The sequence below is a fragment of the Lactuca virosa genome, chromosome 8 (genome assembly GCF_052849685.1).
Source record: "Lactuca virosa cultivar CGN04683 chromosome 8, Lactuca_virosa_CGN04683_v6, whole genome shotgun sequence".
Taxonomy (NCBI): Eukaryota; Viridiplantae; Streptophyta; class Magnoliopsida; order Asterales; family Asteraceae; genus Lactuca; species Lactuca virosa.
Genome location: NC_136433.1, coordinates 296,584,342 through 296,599,292, shown reverse-complemented (window position 1 = coordinate 296,599,292; position 14,951 = coordinate 296,584,342). Strand labels below are relative to the sequence as shown.

The following is a 14,951-nucleotide window of genomic DNA, read 5'->3' as shown; positions in this document are numbered from 1 at the left end:
CATTATTGGTGCTAGGCTCTCAAACTCCAAGCAATCAACTACTACTACAAGGTAAGTAATTCTACTAGTTTTATTTGATTCAAGTACCCCATGCCATGCTAGTTAGGATAAGAACCTTGGAAAAATAATTATTTGCATGTATCTTAGTCAAACATAGATCCAAGATTTCTAGGGTTGCATGTACACCATAGGAGTGTTAGAATGCTCAAAACCCATCAGCTTTGTCATCAATCTTCAAGATATCTCTGATGAATTGCTCAGAGATAACAATTTTGCATCCCCTGACAGAAGCTTCAATTGTCACTGATCCATTGTCTCCATTCTTGACACTTGCAGATCTCTAGAATTCGTTGATCAGGTTCAGATAAACAATGGGGTTCCAGGTAAGTGCGGTTGAAATGCAGCATTCCCTTAGCATGTACATCATTGATTTGAACTCGATGTGTGCTACTGGAGGATCATCAAGAAGAATGGACACGTTATGACTGTCTGCAACTTTGAGACTTGCCATTTTACCTGCACAAAACTGGGCAGGTGAGAAAACATTTGATAATAACAAATTAACAATTATTTTCTCAATTATATCAATTAATTTTGGCCATTTAAAATAAATTTCATTTGACAAAAATTTGGTTCTCGGTCAAGATAGTTAGACCGAAAACTCATGGACCGAACACTAATGTTGATCGAAAGCCATATGGGACCGAATACAACTCAACCGAAAGCCGTCTAAGCCGGTTTGACTGAAAACGGCTCGGCTTGACCGAAAGCCGGTTAGCCGATGAACCGAAAACGGCTCGGCTCGACCGAAAGCTGAGAAGGACCGAAAGCTCGCCGACAGTCATGTTTTCGCGATTTTGCTTCGAATTTACGGTCGATTCTCGGTAAAAATTACATAGGCATGGTCGGAATCTTCATACCTGTAAGATAAACAAGTCGATTTGAAGAAATAACACAAAAAAATTTCGAGGGTTTGAGAGAAATCTTGGAGGTATTCGGTCAGAGAGGATGAAATGAGGGAAGAACCGAATTCGGTGTCCCCTTTTCCTTATATACCTGGCCCAAACCCGGTTCTTCACCCATGGGCTGATCCCGATTTCAATTAGCATTAAGCCCAATACTCAAAAAATTTAAAAATAAATCATTTTGAGGATTAACTTCAAATAAAATAAAATAAAATCAAATTTTCTAAATTTTACCAATCCTAAAAATTTAAAGACTAAAAATAAAAATAAAAATAAAAAACATTTTCTAAAATTTATCAATCCTAAAAATGAAAATAAAATAAAATAAAATAAAAATACCAAAATTTTTAATTCAAACTAATTTTAATCCTCTATCTTGAAATTGATAAACCTTTTGTGATATGGGATCAAAGTTGTTAGACAATCATTTTCCATTTATCAGTACCTCTCCTTTCATGAATAGATCTGGTCGATCGCCGGTATTGTGATCCACTTAAGCACGAAAAATTGTGACAATTTTTAGAAATTCTATCAGTGACAGGACAGATTGATCCTAAGTTACTAGATAAAAATACCTAAGGACCATTTATCTGACGACGACCAAGGATATTGTTGTCCACCTAAATTGAGCAGCGAGATCTACAGACAATCTAGACTTGTTCAATTTTAAGTGTACTAGAACATGTTTCCCGCTTCCTAACATACCACAATAATCAAGAACTTCCGAGATACTCCTTACTTTAGGTGAGCAGACGATTATTCATAGAGATGATAGATTTAGATTGCATATGATGTACACTCAGGTCGGATCTTTCAATCACGCAGAGAGTGAAACATATGACTGACTAGAATTTCAGAGGGATTGAGAAGTAGAAGGTTGCATATGCTATGTACCAGGTCGGATTGTTAATCACGCAAAGGAGACAACATTTGGCTAACAGATAGGAAGAATTGCATAGATAGAAGATGCAGAGAAATAGAGTTGTATATGCTGCATTCCAGGTCGGATCTTTCGATCACACAGAGGATGCAACATATGACTAACAGTAGGAGAGAAAGAAAATAATTTCCTACATACCTACTTTATCGGAATTCCCCAGTCGTCCCGTCAATATCGGAATTAAGGACAAAATCCATACATCGAGGAAAAGTTAAACCACAGTTCTAGATACGGGTTCTTTAATGTAACTGGTGGATTCTCATGTATATCTCCCTGCTCAACCTATCCGAGCGTCATATTGTCAGGCTAAATGGAACTATCTAGGTCAGAAATTGTCAAATCTCTGGATTCCTTAAGTTCATATGCACTTAGTCAAGTCCATTAAATTTTTCGTGCCTACCAGCGCATCGAACACAGAGCCTAGACAATTTAGCTTTGGTACTTTACACAGACTCAGATTGTCTGTTATCACAAGCTGATATCACTTCCCATCACATCACTTCTCAGTAATATTTTTGATTTTTCTGTTTTTCTAATGTTTTTGGATTTTCTGATTTTCTATTGTTTTTGGATTTTTAATTTTCTAATTTTTGTTTGGTTTTTGTTTATTTCTCCACCTAAATTTGTGCATGGGTGAGAATGAAATTAAAATGCGCAAATTTAAACTAACCTAAACAAAAATTAATCCTCAAAGCGAATCATTTTCAAAAAGTTTACCAGCACATCGAATCGATCTTTGTTAAACGGCTTGGTGAACAGATCCGCCACATTATTAGCAGTGGGAACCTGTTCTAGCCGAATGAGCGAGTGCTCATAACAATCTCTGATAAAATGAACTTTGATGTCGATGTGCTTGGTTTTTGAGTGCTGGACCGGATTTTTAGCAATTTGGATCGCAGCCTCATTATCACAGAATATAGGGGTTTCTTGAAAGTTAAAACCGTAGTCCAACAGCTGATGTTGGATCCATATGACTTGAGAACAACAGGCAGATGCAGCTACGTATTCTGCTTCTGCTATTGAGGTCGAGACAGTATTCTGCTTCTTGCATTGCCAAGACACCAGCCTATCTCCGAGAAATTGACATCCGCCTGAAGTCGATTTCCTATCAAGCTCGCAGCCTCCGTAATTGCTGTCTGCAAAAGCATAAAGATCAAATTCGGAATTTTTCGGATACCAAAGACCCAGTTTTGGGCTGCCTTTGAGGTACCGAAAAAATCTTTTAACAACAATAAGATGAGACAGTTTAGGATTAGCCTGGTAGCGCGGGCATTGACAGACCACAAACATAATGTCTGGGCGACTTGCAATCAGATACATCAACGATCCGATCATCGGTCTGTAGTACGTTTGATCTACGGATTCGCCTTCAAGATCAGGAGTCAGCAGTGGTCTCTCCGCCATGGGCGTCAAGGCAGGTTTGGCGTCTCTGAACCCAAACTTCTCGAGCATATCATCCACATATTTGGCTTGATGAATCAGGATTCCGGCTGAAGATTGTTTGACCTGAAGCCCCAAAAACGTGGTCATCTCCCCCAAAGAACTCATCTCGAATCGCTTTGTCATAACGTCCTCGAACTCCTTGCATAGTTGAGGACTTGTCGACCCGAATATGATATCGTCTACGTCTATTTGGACAAGAATCTGGTCTGGACCGACATGCTTAATGAATAGGGTCTGATCGATAGTGCCGCAGGAATAGCCATGATTGAGCAAGTGCTGTGTTAGGGTAGCATACCAGGCTCTAGGAGCTTGATGCAGCCCATACAAAGCCTTGTCTAACTTGTAGACATGGTTGGGAAGTTTTGAGTTAACAAACCCAGGAGGTTGGTCAACATAAATCTCCTCCTTCACCTTGTCGTACAAGAAAGCCGTCTTGACGTCCATTTGATAGACGGTGAAGTTCATGAAGGAAGCATAGGCGAGGAAGATACGAATAGCCTCCAAGCGTGCCACCGGAGCATAGACCTCTGTATAATCAAGACCCTCTATTTGTCTGAACCCATGGACCACCAATCTCGCCTTATTATGGAAAATGACACCCGAATCGTCTTGCTTGTTCCGAAACACCCATCTGGTGTCGAGAGATTTCTTGCCTTTAGGCAGCTCTACCAACTTCCAAACCCCGAGCTTTTCGAATTGATTGAGCTCGTCATGCATGGCATCCACCCAGCTGGGCTCATTCAAAGCCATTTCGACGTTCTTGGGCTCTATTTTAGAAATGAAGCAAGAATAGAGACATGTGTTGACGTCTCTACTCTGGCTTCTCTTTTGAACTCCGTCGCCCAGCTGGCCAATGACGTTTTCTATCGGATGATCGCGCTGTATGCGAGAGGGGATTTCGTGACTGATGTCATTGACTGAAACAGGAAGATTGTGGATATTAATAGCTCCGTCATGTGCTGAAGAATCCACGGTCGATGTACCAGCTTTGTTTAGTGGATTTGCTACAAACTCATCAGCGATTTGATCGGGAAAGAGAAGATCCATCAGATTTTGAGTGACAGCGGAAGTATCTTGGTTCATGAACTCTCTTTCGACAGGAGTTAGAGGAGTAGCATCAGCATCTGGAGCAGATTGATGTGTTGATGACTCAGGAGAAGCGATTGGAACAGTAGACTCCACCGGAGGATCAATAGCAGAAACCAATGGTGGTCTGTAGACAACCTCTTCATCTTCGTCTTCAATGATAGTCTTCGAGCCAGAGGTAGACCCAGCTTGGTTATCAGTCGACACACTAAAAGATTTGAATAGAGATGTGTAGTCAAATAGCCAATCAGGACCCACCCTAGCGTCCGTCTCATTCTCTTCAAGCCAACGAACATCGAAAGACTCCACGATTTGCTTCGTCTTCTTGTTGTATACCCGGTAAGCAGTACGAGCAGCGTATCCGACAAAATAGCAATTATCAGCTTTTGCATTGAATTTTGGGTTGGATTCCAAGTGGAGAAGGGTGCAAGGGCAACCAAATACTCTGAAATGGCTGACAGATGGCTTGTGTCCATAGAGAATCTCATACTGTGTTTTCATCTGGGCTTTGTTGATCAGGACACGATTTTGAACGTAACAAGCTGTGTTGATCGCCTCCGCCCAAAAGAAAACTGGAAGTTTAGAATCACACAGCATCGTCCTTGCGGCGTCTTGTAATGTCCGATTCCTCCGCTCAGCAACACCATTTTGTTGTGGTGTCCGAAAACAGAACTAAATTGACGCACAGTCCCTTTCTCAGCGCAAAAATGATCAAGAACAGCGTTCTTGAACTCTGTTCCATTATCTGTGCGTAACGCTTTCACTCGGTGGTTGGTTTGGTTCTCGATCATTACAATGAACTTCTTGATGAGGTCAGCGATCCCAGCTTTATGGGACAGAAAGAAGACCCACGTGAAATGAGAGAAATCGTCTATCACAACTAGACAATACGAATTTCGGTTGATGCTGAGGACGTTGACCGGACCAAACAAGTCCATGTGCAACAACTGGAGCACCTGACTGATGGAGTTGACTTGCTTTGGCAGATGTGGTTTCCGATGGTGTTTGCCTTGAGCACAGGAAACACATTTTTCAAAAGTAATAAAATCTCTGATAGGTAGACCGCGGACCATTTCGTTCTTGGCAAGACGGTTCAGATTCTTTGCATTTGCATGGCCAAGTCGACGATGCCACATCATTGCGTTTTGTTCTGAGACTTTGGAAAAGAGATAAGTGACTTCATCGGGTACATTGCTGTTCATGTCGATAATATAGGCATTCCCATCCCGCTTTGATTTTACGAGAATCCACTCCTCCGGAATGACAATGCCCGACTTTAAGATTAGACATTCTTTATTGGTGAAGTGTGTTGAGTAACCCTTGTCACAGATTTGAGAAATGCTCAGCAGACTGTGCTTCAGCTCAGGAGCATAGTTGACATTCTCAAAACTGAGCACTCTGTTCGTCACCGTTCCTTTCTGCGTTATCTTTCCGCCTTCTCCGCCCACAAAGGAGACATATCCCCCATTAAATGTCTGAATGTCGCGCAGTTGGGAGATATCTCCAGTCATGTGCCGGGAGCAGCCGCTGTCGACATACCACGGTCTGCCGGCATTCCTCCGCAACTGTCCCTGCATGATGAACGGAATCATTTAGATTTGCGGACCCATGTCATTACAGTCCTGGGTTGACCCTTAACTTTCACAGATTTCTCTTTTGATTTCTCTTTTGATTTTTCTTTTTCAACAGATACAGAGGAGGAGGATGACTGATCAGATTTTAATTTTGGCATCCATTGATATTTAGGTGTTGAAACAGTTTTCTTTTCAGTTTGCTTTGAGCAGGTGGATTTTCTACCAGAAAAGGTTGAAGATCCAGATCTGCTTTTTGACGAAATCGACTTTGGCTTAGCTTTGGTCGATTTTGGCAAACTGTTTGTGAATTTATTGAAAACCTGTTTGTTCTTTTGAAAACCTGCCATTTTCTTGTTTTGATTTGTTTTCCAGTCATCATCTCGAGAGCAAGTTCTAGAGGATTTTCTAATTAAAGATCGTCCTCTAGACTCATTCTCTCCCCTTTTTGACATGTGATGCACAAACATCCGGTTTAAACAATTTCTGGCAATATGACCAGCAGTATCACAATTGAAGCAAATTTATTTATTATCATTGGATTGGGTACTGCTCTTGTCAGATTTCTGGTTTTTATTATCTTTTCTAGCATTTTCACATTTGCAAGAACAAGCACTAGATTGTGTAGCAAACGTGGAAGATGTAGAAGCATTCAAATCAGATTTAGCAACTTTATCAGAAACAACAACATTATTTTCAAAATTATCATTCTGAAACAACACACCACCAGAAACAAAAACATCAGTTTTAGAGTTTAAAACAGACTCATCACAGAATTCAACACCAAATTTAGACACAGAATTATTCGACTCAGACTTTTCAGCTTCTTGCTCCCCCTGAACTACTGACATATCTGCACTTGAGGTAGAAATGTTAGTATCTAAAATTTTATCATTTGAGCATGTTGCTTGTTCAGAAGCAGACTTTCCATAAACTAAGAAAGGTTCTCTATCAATCTCTTCTTGAGATAGAGGAATGACAGTATAGGTATGATTGAATGGAGGAGGGACACTCTCAAAACCTAATCCTACTTTCTTTTGGTTTCCACATGTAATGTCCTTCCACTGCATCTGTCCCTCTATCATTTTTTCAACTACTTCACTTGACCCATCGAATTTGTTAAAACTAAATTCAGCATTTTCAAGACGATTTTTCAATGAGTCAAGTTCAGTGGTCACAGCAGCAAATTTTCTTTTGAGATGATCATAGTTCTCGCATTTGTTGCTGTAATCCTCTTGCAGTTTCTTAAAGTCCTTTGTTTTATTCTCTAATTGTGTTTTTAAAGGCTTTTGATTTTTCCTAAGTGTGTAACCCTCATACTTGAGGTCCTTGTTCTCTCTCTTGATTAATTCAATTTGGTCACGTAAGAATTTAACAGTTTTCATACAAGATTGAGAGCAACCAAATTCACTGACCTCGGGTTTGGCTGGCACAAGAGTAGTTTGCACCATGAACGCAAACTGAAGATTCATCATTTCTTCTTCAGGGTCTTTCTCTGCTTCTTCCTCCATACAATCCTTGATTTGAGCAAGATGCGCATTTTCAGGTCCTGAAATATTTAGAGCCTGAATTTGATCTTCCCAATCAAAGGATTGGGCCACCATCGCCAAGTTAGCAGTCTGATTGCTTGAAGAAGATCCCTTGTTGACATAGGTCACCGGCACCATGGTTCGCTCAGAATTCTCTCTTCGGTCTGGCTTTGGACACTCCCGGGCAAAATGACCAGGCTCATGGCAGTTGTAACATCGCAGCTTCCTTTTGTTGAATCCCACTTTCTTGTCGGAATTCACACTCCAATTGTTTTTTCCTGTTTTCTTGGAGAACTGATTTTCCCTGAAAACTGCCATGGCCATTTGCCATGTGATGTCCATCTCCTCCACATCCTCTGGATGGATCTGATCTAGGTCAGCAAATGATAATTGTGGGGAAAGTTCTCCAGCCACAAAAGCGTTGTAGTAGTTTACCAAACCAGTGGCGAGGGCCAGATTTTCTTCCTTCTCTTTTAAAGATGAAGCTTGAGAACTGATTCCATGAGATTGAATGCGTGGAGTTGTGGATGAACCAACACTAGAACCAACTTGTTGAACTAAAGTTTGAGGTTGAGGAACTTGAATGTGTTGCATTTGAGGGATCACGTGTGAGGTAGGCTGATGAGTCACATAGGGTTGAACTTGTGTAACATGAGAAACTGGAGGAGCTTGAGGGGTAGAAAAGCTTGAGAAAGCAGTGTTGTTGATGGTTTGGATCCCAAGATTTGCTGAGGAGTATGAATTAACATGATTAATCTCCCTTTGCTTATCATCGAGATCGCAAGCCTTGATGATCGCCATTGTTTCAGCCAAACTCAACCTGTTCAAATATTTGGTCTTTTTGATCACTGAGACATTCATATCCCAGGATTTTGGTAGATAGTTTAGCAGCTTCTTTTTTATCTCTGATCTTGTAACCATAACACCGGCAGAGCTCATTTCTATGGTAAGTGTGATAAATCTCTGCAACTGATTTTCAAGTGTTTCTCCCAAGACATGGTTAAACATATTGAACTTTTGTCGCAACATGTCTTAACGACTGTAACGCCCGCAGATCCGGGCTAGTCAATTTAGAAATAATAGGGGTCGAAAATGACTTTTTGACAAAAGATTATTTAGAATAAATAATCTTAACCAAGTTGTAGAATACGTCTCAAGGGTTCCGTACATATAAAGAACGTTGAAATCCGAGTTATAACGAAGAAGTTGTGGTCCATCGAAGTTTTATGGCAAAACCGGCACGACACCGGGAGATGTAAATAGTGAATTTACGATGGATGACTTTTTAGCCTTAGAAATCTAAGCAAAAGTTGTAGTATACGTTAAACCGAGAACATACAAAAAAAAGAACGCCCAAATCTGACTTCGTATGAGGAAGTTATGAATTTTCTAAGATTTGGCTTAGCAGTGCACAGCTCGAAACTCGAATTTTAGATCGAGCGGTTTTTGGCCTACGCGACCTAAATGAGAATTGAAGATCTCATTAATAGGAACTCAACGGTAAAAAGACAGACGAAAACAGAGTCTGTATGTAGAAGTTATGAATTTTACGCGGACATTTAACAGTATAATCTCCTCGTACTGTTAAATTTAAGATCGGTCGAGAATTAGCCGACGGAGTCGAAATGAAAGTTGTAGATCTTATTTTTACCTACGCGTGGATATAAAGAACGTAAAAAATGGAGGTCGTATGTGAAAGTTACGGATTTTTGAAGTCGGAAGTGTGCTGTGCGAAAATGGGTGATGTGGCACAATCTTGGCCATTGCTTTCTCCCCAAGTCTTGCCACTAGATGGTGACATGTGGCACCAAGTTCAGCCATTTTTCACCCTATAAATAGAACCTCTCCCACCCTCATTTTCTTCACACCTTTCCCATTCTTTCTTCTCTTTACTCTCTCTCTAGAACCTCTCTCTAGCCCCGAAACCCCCCGAAAAGCCTAGGGAACCTCCCTAGCATGAGGCGGAAGCCCCGGAGTGCTCGAAGGCTCCGAGAAGAAGAGATTTTTGGCTCGGAAACGCTGCTCCAAGCAAAGCCCGGTTTTCTATAAAACCCGCTGTAAGTGAGCTACGCCTACGCTATTTTTAATATAGCTTTTATTTAATTATAGTAACGTTATTAGGAACTTATAATAAGTACTTGGGCTATTATTATGGGCTATATAAGTATTGTTTAACGCTTATATAATAGTAATAATAGCTAGACTATTAATTAGTCTCGGCGAATAATAGACTAAACTCTAGTGGTAATAATACTAGGTTTCGTCGAAGGAAATTATTTTTTTTAAGAAGCGAAGCGCTGTCTGAGTTCGGAATCACCACCTTTTCAAGTGAGTGCATAGTTACTTTCATCTTACACATAGATATGAAGTATTTTATATAAATTACGTGCTATGTGTGCATATTATCTGTATACTTGCTATCTATGCTGGAGGAACGATTTTATACAAGTTTTATATGATTTAAACTGTATATGTATTTATATCTACATAATATGTTGGGTAAAACATGGGTAGATGACATATGAGTTGGATGATGAGTTGAGAGGTGTTATAGACCACGAGGTGAGTGTGAGAGGTGGACGATGTGAGAAGCCTTTCCCAAATGATGGGCCCGTCATCTAGCAGAGTATGGATGACAACCACAGACTATTCTAGACAGTCCAGTGGAACACTAGCAGGCTCGCAACCTGTAGGTGTTGTGAACGATGTGTTCACCCGGTGTACTCTAAACCCTGGCGATCAAGCAGACTTGGTGCCTAAACCTTGGCGATCATGCAGACTTGGTGCCAAAACCTTGGCGACTATGCGGACTTAGTGCCTGTTGTATAAACCCTGGCGACTATGCAGACTTAGTGCCAAAACCCTGGCGACTATGCGGACTTAGTGCCTGTTGTATAAACCCTGGCGAATATGCAGACTTAGTGCCTAAACCCTGGCGACTATGCGGACATAGTGCCTGTTGTATAAATCCTGGCGACTATGCAGACTTAGTGCCTAAATCCCGGTGACGATGGACTTCGTGCCGATTCCTTAGGATGATCCTTAGGAATGAATGAACGAGGAATAGTTGATTCTTAGGGTAGATCCTTAAGAGTAAAGAAGATAATGGGGATGGGTAATTGGGTTGATTGTTTGATGTTTAAACATAATAATTATATTATTGTGGGTTGAAAACCCTATGTACTCACCAGGTTCCCAACCTGACCCACTCCAGCTTATTTCTATCACAGGTGTCGATATGAAGTTACATTACACTGAGAGATTAAAGAGGTGTAGATCACTAGTGATAATGAATGTAAGTTCTGTTTATGCTTATGTTTCTGTATTGACGATGACATCCCAAATGTTTTAAAATGAATAAAAATACATTTCCACGGAAATGCTTTGATAACGTATTTATCATCTTTTACTGGGAACAAATTCCGCAACATTTTTATTAAAAGAAGTACTCTGATTTTTATAAAGCATAAACAAAATCGGTCTTTTCTGGCCGTGAAAATGGGGATGTCACAACGACTCTGTTTCATGTCTTCGTTGCCTTCATAGACTTCTATCATTGCTTCCCATAAGGCCTTTGCTGATGTATACTCACGGAAACCTTGAGCGATTTCCGGAGATAATGCCATGGTAAGTGTAGCAAGAGCTTTTTCTTGTTCCTTGACTCTCTCGAAATCATCATCAGTGTAGTTCTCAACTTGCTTATCAATTATGGTTCCATCTTCCAATGTGGTTGTAATGCGGATTGGACCTCTAAGAATGCTTCGCCATATCTTGAAATCTTTCATTTTGATGTACTTTTCGATCCGATATTTCCATTCTGGAAATCCTTCCGCGGATAACAGTCGGGGAATTCGAGAAGTGGTTACCATGATCGCATCTAATTTGTGATGAGCTGACATGCTTTGAGATTCCAATTTTTTTTTTGATTTTTTGTTGTTTTTGATTTTTTTAAATTTTTAATAAAAATTAACTTGAAAAACAAACAAAATGATCAAGAAAATAGAGTTTTCGGTTGAGTGGTGTTGACCGAAAACGAGGAATTCGGTTGAAAGGAGAAAATCCATCAAATGAACCCAAGGCGACACAGTTCAAGTTATTTTTGGAAGGTCAAGTGGCAAAGGGCTTTCCCTCAATGAAGACTGCAGAGTCTATCATCAAGATATACCCGAGTGTCATTGATCCCAAAACCAATCAGCCTCTTCGGTCTGTGGTGTGGCCCGCTACTAATCAAGTAAAGCAGATTCCTATCCTTCAGAACCATCCAGATGGATCTCTACAATCCATGCAATACTGGGTGTTTGATGAAACTACAGCTTCTGCTGTCATCAAACTTGAACATGGATGTATTCGTCTATATGACAAGAGGGATCTGCTACAGTTTGGAAAGTGTGATATACATCAGCTTTCTCATCATCAGATCAAGGTGGCTGAAGACCTTTTTGAGTCTGCTGCTAAGGAGTACACTGCCATGGTTGCTGATATTATTCAAAAGGAGATGTGGAATGGAGCCATGGGAAAGTCAGACGTGCTGGTGATTGACAAAGACTGAGTCCAAGCTAGCACCAAACCAAGGGGGAGATTAAAGGGCCAATATATATGGTTTGGGCTAGGCAACAATGTATAGATGAGTTAGGGCATTTGACAATGTATTTTGGAGTCTTTTGTGCATGTTTGGTGTTGTCGGTCTAGATGAGCTTTCGGTTAGAGAGTGACCAAAAACAGGCTTTCGGTCTGCTGACTGAAACCTGTTTTCGGTCCACATTGGTATATATAGGCTGTCAGGTTGTTAGTCGTGTAGTTGTTGATTTACAGTTGTTCATTGCTGTTTTCGGTCCATTGAGTTGTATCAGACAATTTCGTGTGTGAATTGTATGCAAGCTCAAGTTTCATTCCACTTCTACTCCATTTCTTCTTTATTTTCATTTGCTTGATTGATCATCGGTGAAGATCCTTCTATCAAGGACCTTACAATTGGTATCAGAGCTTCAAACCAGTGTCAATCAAGCTTATTATTCAATTTTCTGCTTCACAGTCGTGTTCTTCACGTTCTCGGTCACTAGAAGCCTGTTTTTGCTCGAGTTTTGAAGATCAGATCACAATTTGCATCGTGTGGAATCGAGATCTGCTTGGATTTCAGCTTTTCAGTTGAAATCTTATTGTTTTCGGTTTGATCTTCAACAACCGAAAACCTATCTTCAACCGATTTCTGTCAGATTTAGTGTGTTTTGAGGCTGTGTTTGAGGTTTCAGTGTGTGTAAATCAAAATCGGATCGAAAATCTAAGTTTTTCATTGAAAACTATTAGTTTTCGGTTCAATCTTCAGAAACCGAAAACTGTTCTTTAACCGAAATCTCTTGAATCTTCAAAGACCGAAAACTGTTCTTCAACCGAAAACCTCTCAACCTTCAGAAACCGAACACCATTCATAAACCGAACACTCTTGATCCTTTATAAACCGAAAACCCCTTATTCTACGGAAACCGAAAACCTGTTATTCTCTTAAACCGAAAACTCCCCTTATCATCTTAAACCGAAAATCCCGATCAAACCGAAAACAATAAGATTTCAACTGAAAAGATGAAATCCAAGCAGATCTCGATTCCACACGATGCAAATTGTGATCTGATCTTCAAAACTCGAGCAAAAACAGGCTTCTAGTGACCGAGAACGTGAAGAACACGACTGTGAAGCAGAAAACTGAATAATAAGATCGATTGACTCCGGTTTGAAGCTCTGATACCAATTGTAAGGTCCTTGATGGAAGGATCTTCACCAATGATCAATCAAGCAAATGAAAATAAAGAAGAAATGGAGTAGAAGTGGAATGAAACTTGAGCTTGCATACAATTCACACACGAAATTGTCTGATACAACTCAATGGACCGAAAACAGCAATGAACAACTGTAGATCAACAACTACACTACTGACAACCTGACAACCTATATATACCAATATGGACCAAAAACAGGTTTCGGTCAGGCTGACCGAAAGCCTGTTTTCGGTCACTTCCAACCGAGAACAATGGCCTAGACCGAAAACGTCAAATACACACAAAAGACTCCAAAATACATTGACAAATGCCCTAACTCATCTATCCATTGTTGCCTAGCCCAAACCATATATATTGGCCCTTCAGCAGGCAACACCGGAGTTAGAGTATGGTCGCATGAACATAGGGAGTCGACCATCAAAATGGAAGCCAAGTGGTGGGATCGAGTCCCTTCGTGCAATTCCATGGATATTTTCATGGACTCAAACAAGGTTCCATCTTCCTGTATGGCTTGGCTTTAGAGCCGCATTCAAACATGCCATCGAAAAGGACTCAACGAGTATCCTTTCTTTAGAGTAACTATCGATTTAGTTGAAATGGTATTTGCCAAAGGGAACCCCGGGATCGCTGCATTGTATGAAAAACTCCTTGTTTTCGAAGAACTTTTGCCGTTCGGCGAGCGGTTGAGGGCCAATTATGAAGACACTAAAAGCCTCCTCCTCCTTTTGGTAATTTATGAGTGCCCTTTTCTCTATCTTCCAAGTCCCACCCCTTTTTATATTTTTGTGAAAATACCTAATTGCCCTTAATGTAGCTTTGGATTCAACTTCCATGCACCTCAAAGATGATTTTTTTTCATACAATATAATACAAACTTATTAATAACTTTCACCAAAGCACTTAGGTCACCATCTACCACTTTATATTATAAAAAAACACTTATTGAAGAAAACTTTATACTTAATAACTTTAACTGATTTATATCTCACATGATGATCATGAGCATGACATTTGGGATTGTGGGCTAGCCTGCCGAAGAATTATTCTTTTTACAAAAATAACTATTGTTTTTTGTAACTAATAGTTTTTCTATGATTTTGTGTAGATTGCGGGACACCAAAATTTGCTCGATGGTGATCCGTATTTGAAGCAAAGACTTAGATTACGAGAGTCGTACATGACAACACTTAATGTGCTTCAAGCATACACCCTGAAGCGGATACGAGACCCTAGCTATGACATGAAGCTGAGGCCACATATGTCCAAAGAAATAATGGAATCAACTAAACCGACTGCAGAGCTTGTGAAGCTCAACCTGACAAGTGACTATGGGCCAAGGCTTGAGGACACACTTATCTTGACCATGAAAGGTATTGCGGCAGGAATGCAGAACACGGGTTGATCATGGCTGCTGTGGTTGTTCGGTTGTTCCTTGTTCACTGGTTAATTTGTATTTCAACATGTTGTGAGTATATCTTAATGTAGAAACCTATGTATGATATGAACTTATGAAGTGATCTTTCCATGGATGTTTGCTGGATTATTGTTTCTTCTAATATAGTAATGTTTAACATTATACATATTTGTCCTTTTCTTTGTGAAAGTAAGATAATTTTGTTGAAAATTCAAGAACTAAATCATACATA

The 14,951-nt window shown here is 40.1% G+C and overlaps 1 pseudogene; it reads left to right on the top strand.

Annotated features, from left to right (window-relative positions):
• The first annotated feature begins 371 nt into the window (after window positions 1-371).
• Window positions 372-14,707, top strand: LOC145131641 (phosphoenolpyruvate carboxylase-like; annotated as a pseudogene).
• Window positions 14,708-14,951: the final 244 nt, after the last annotated feature.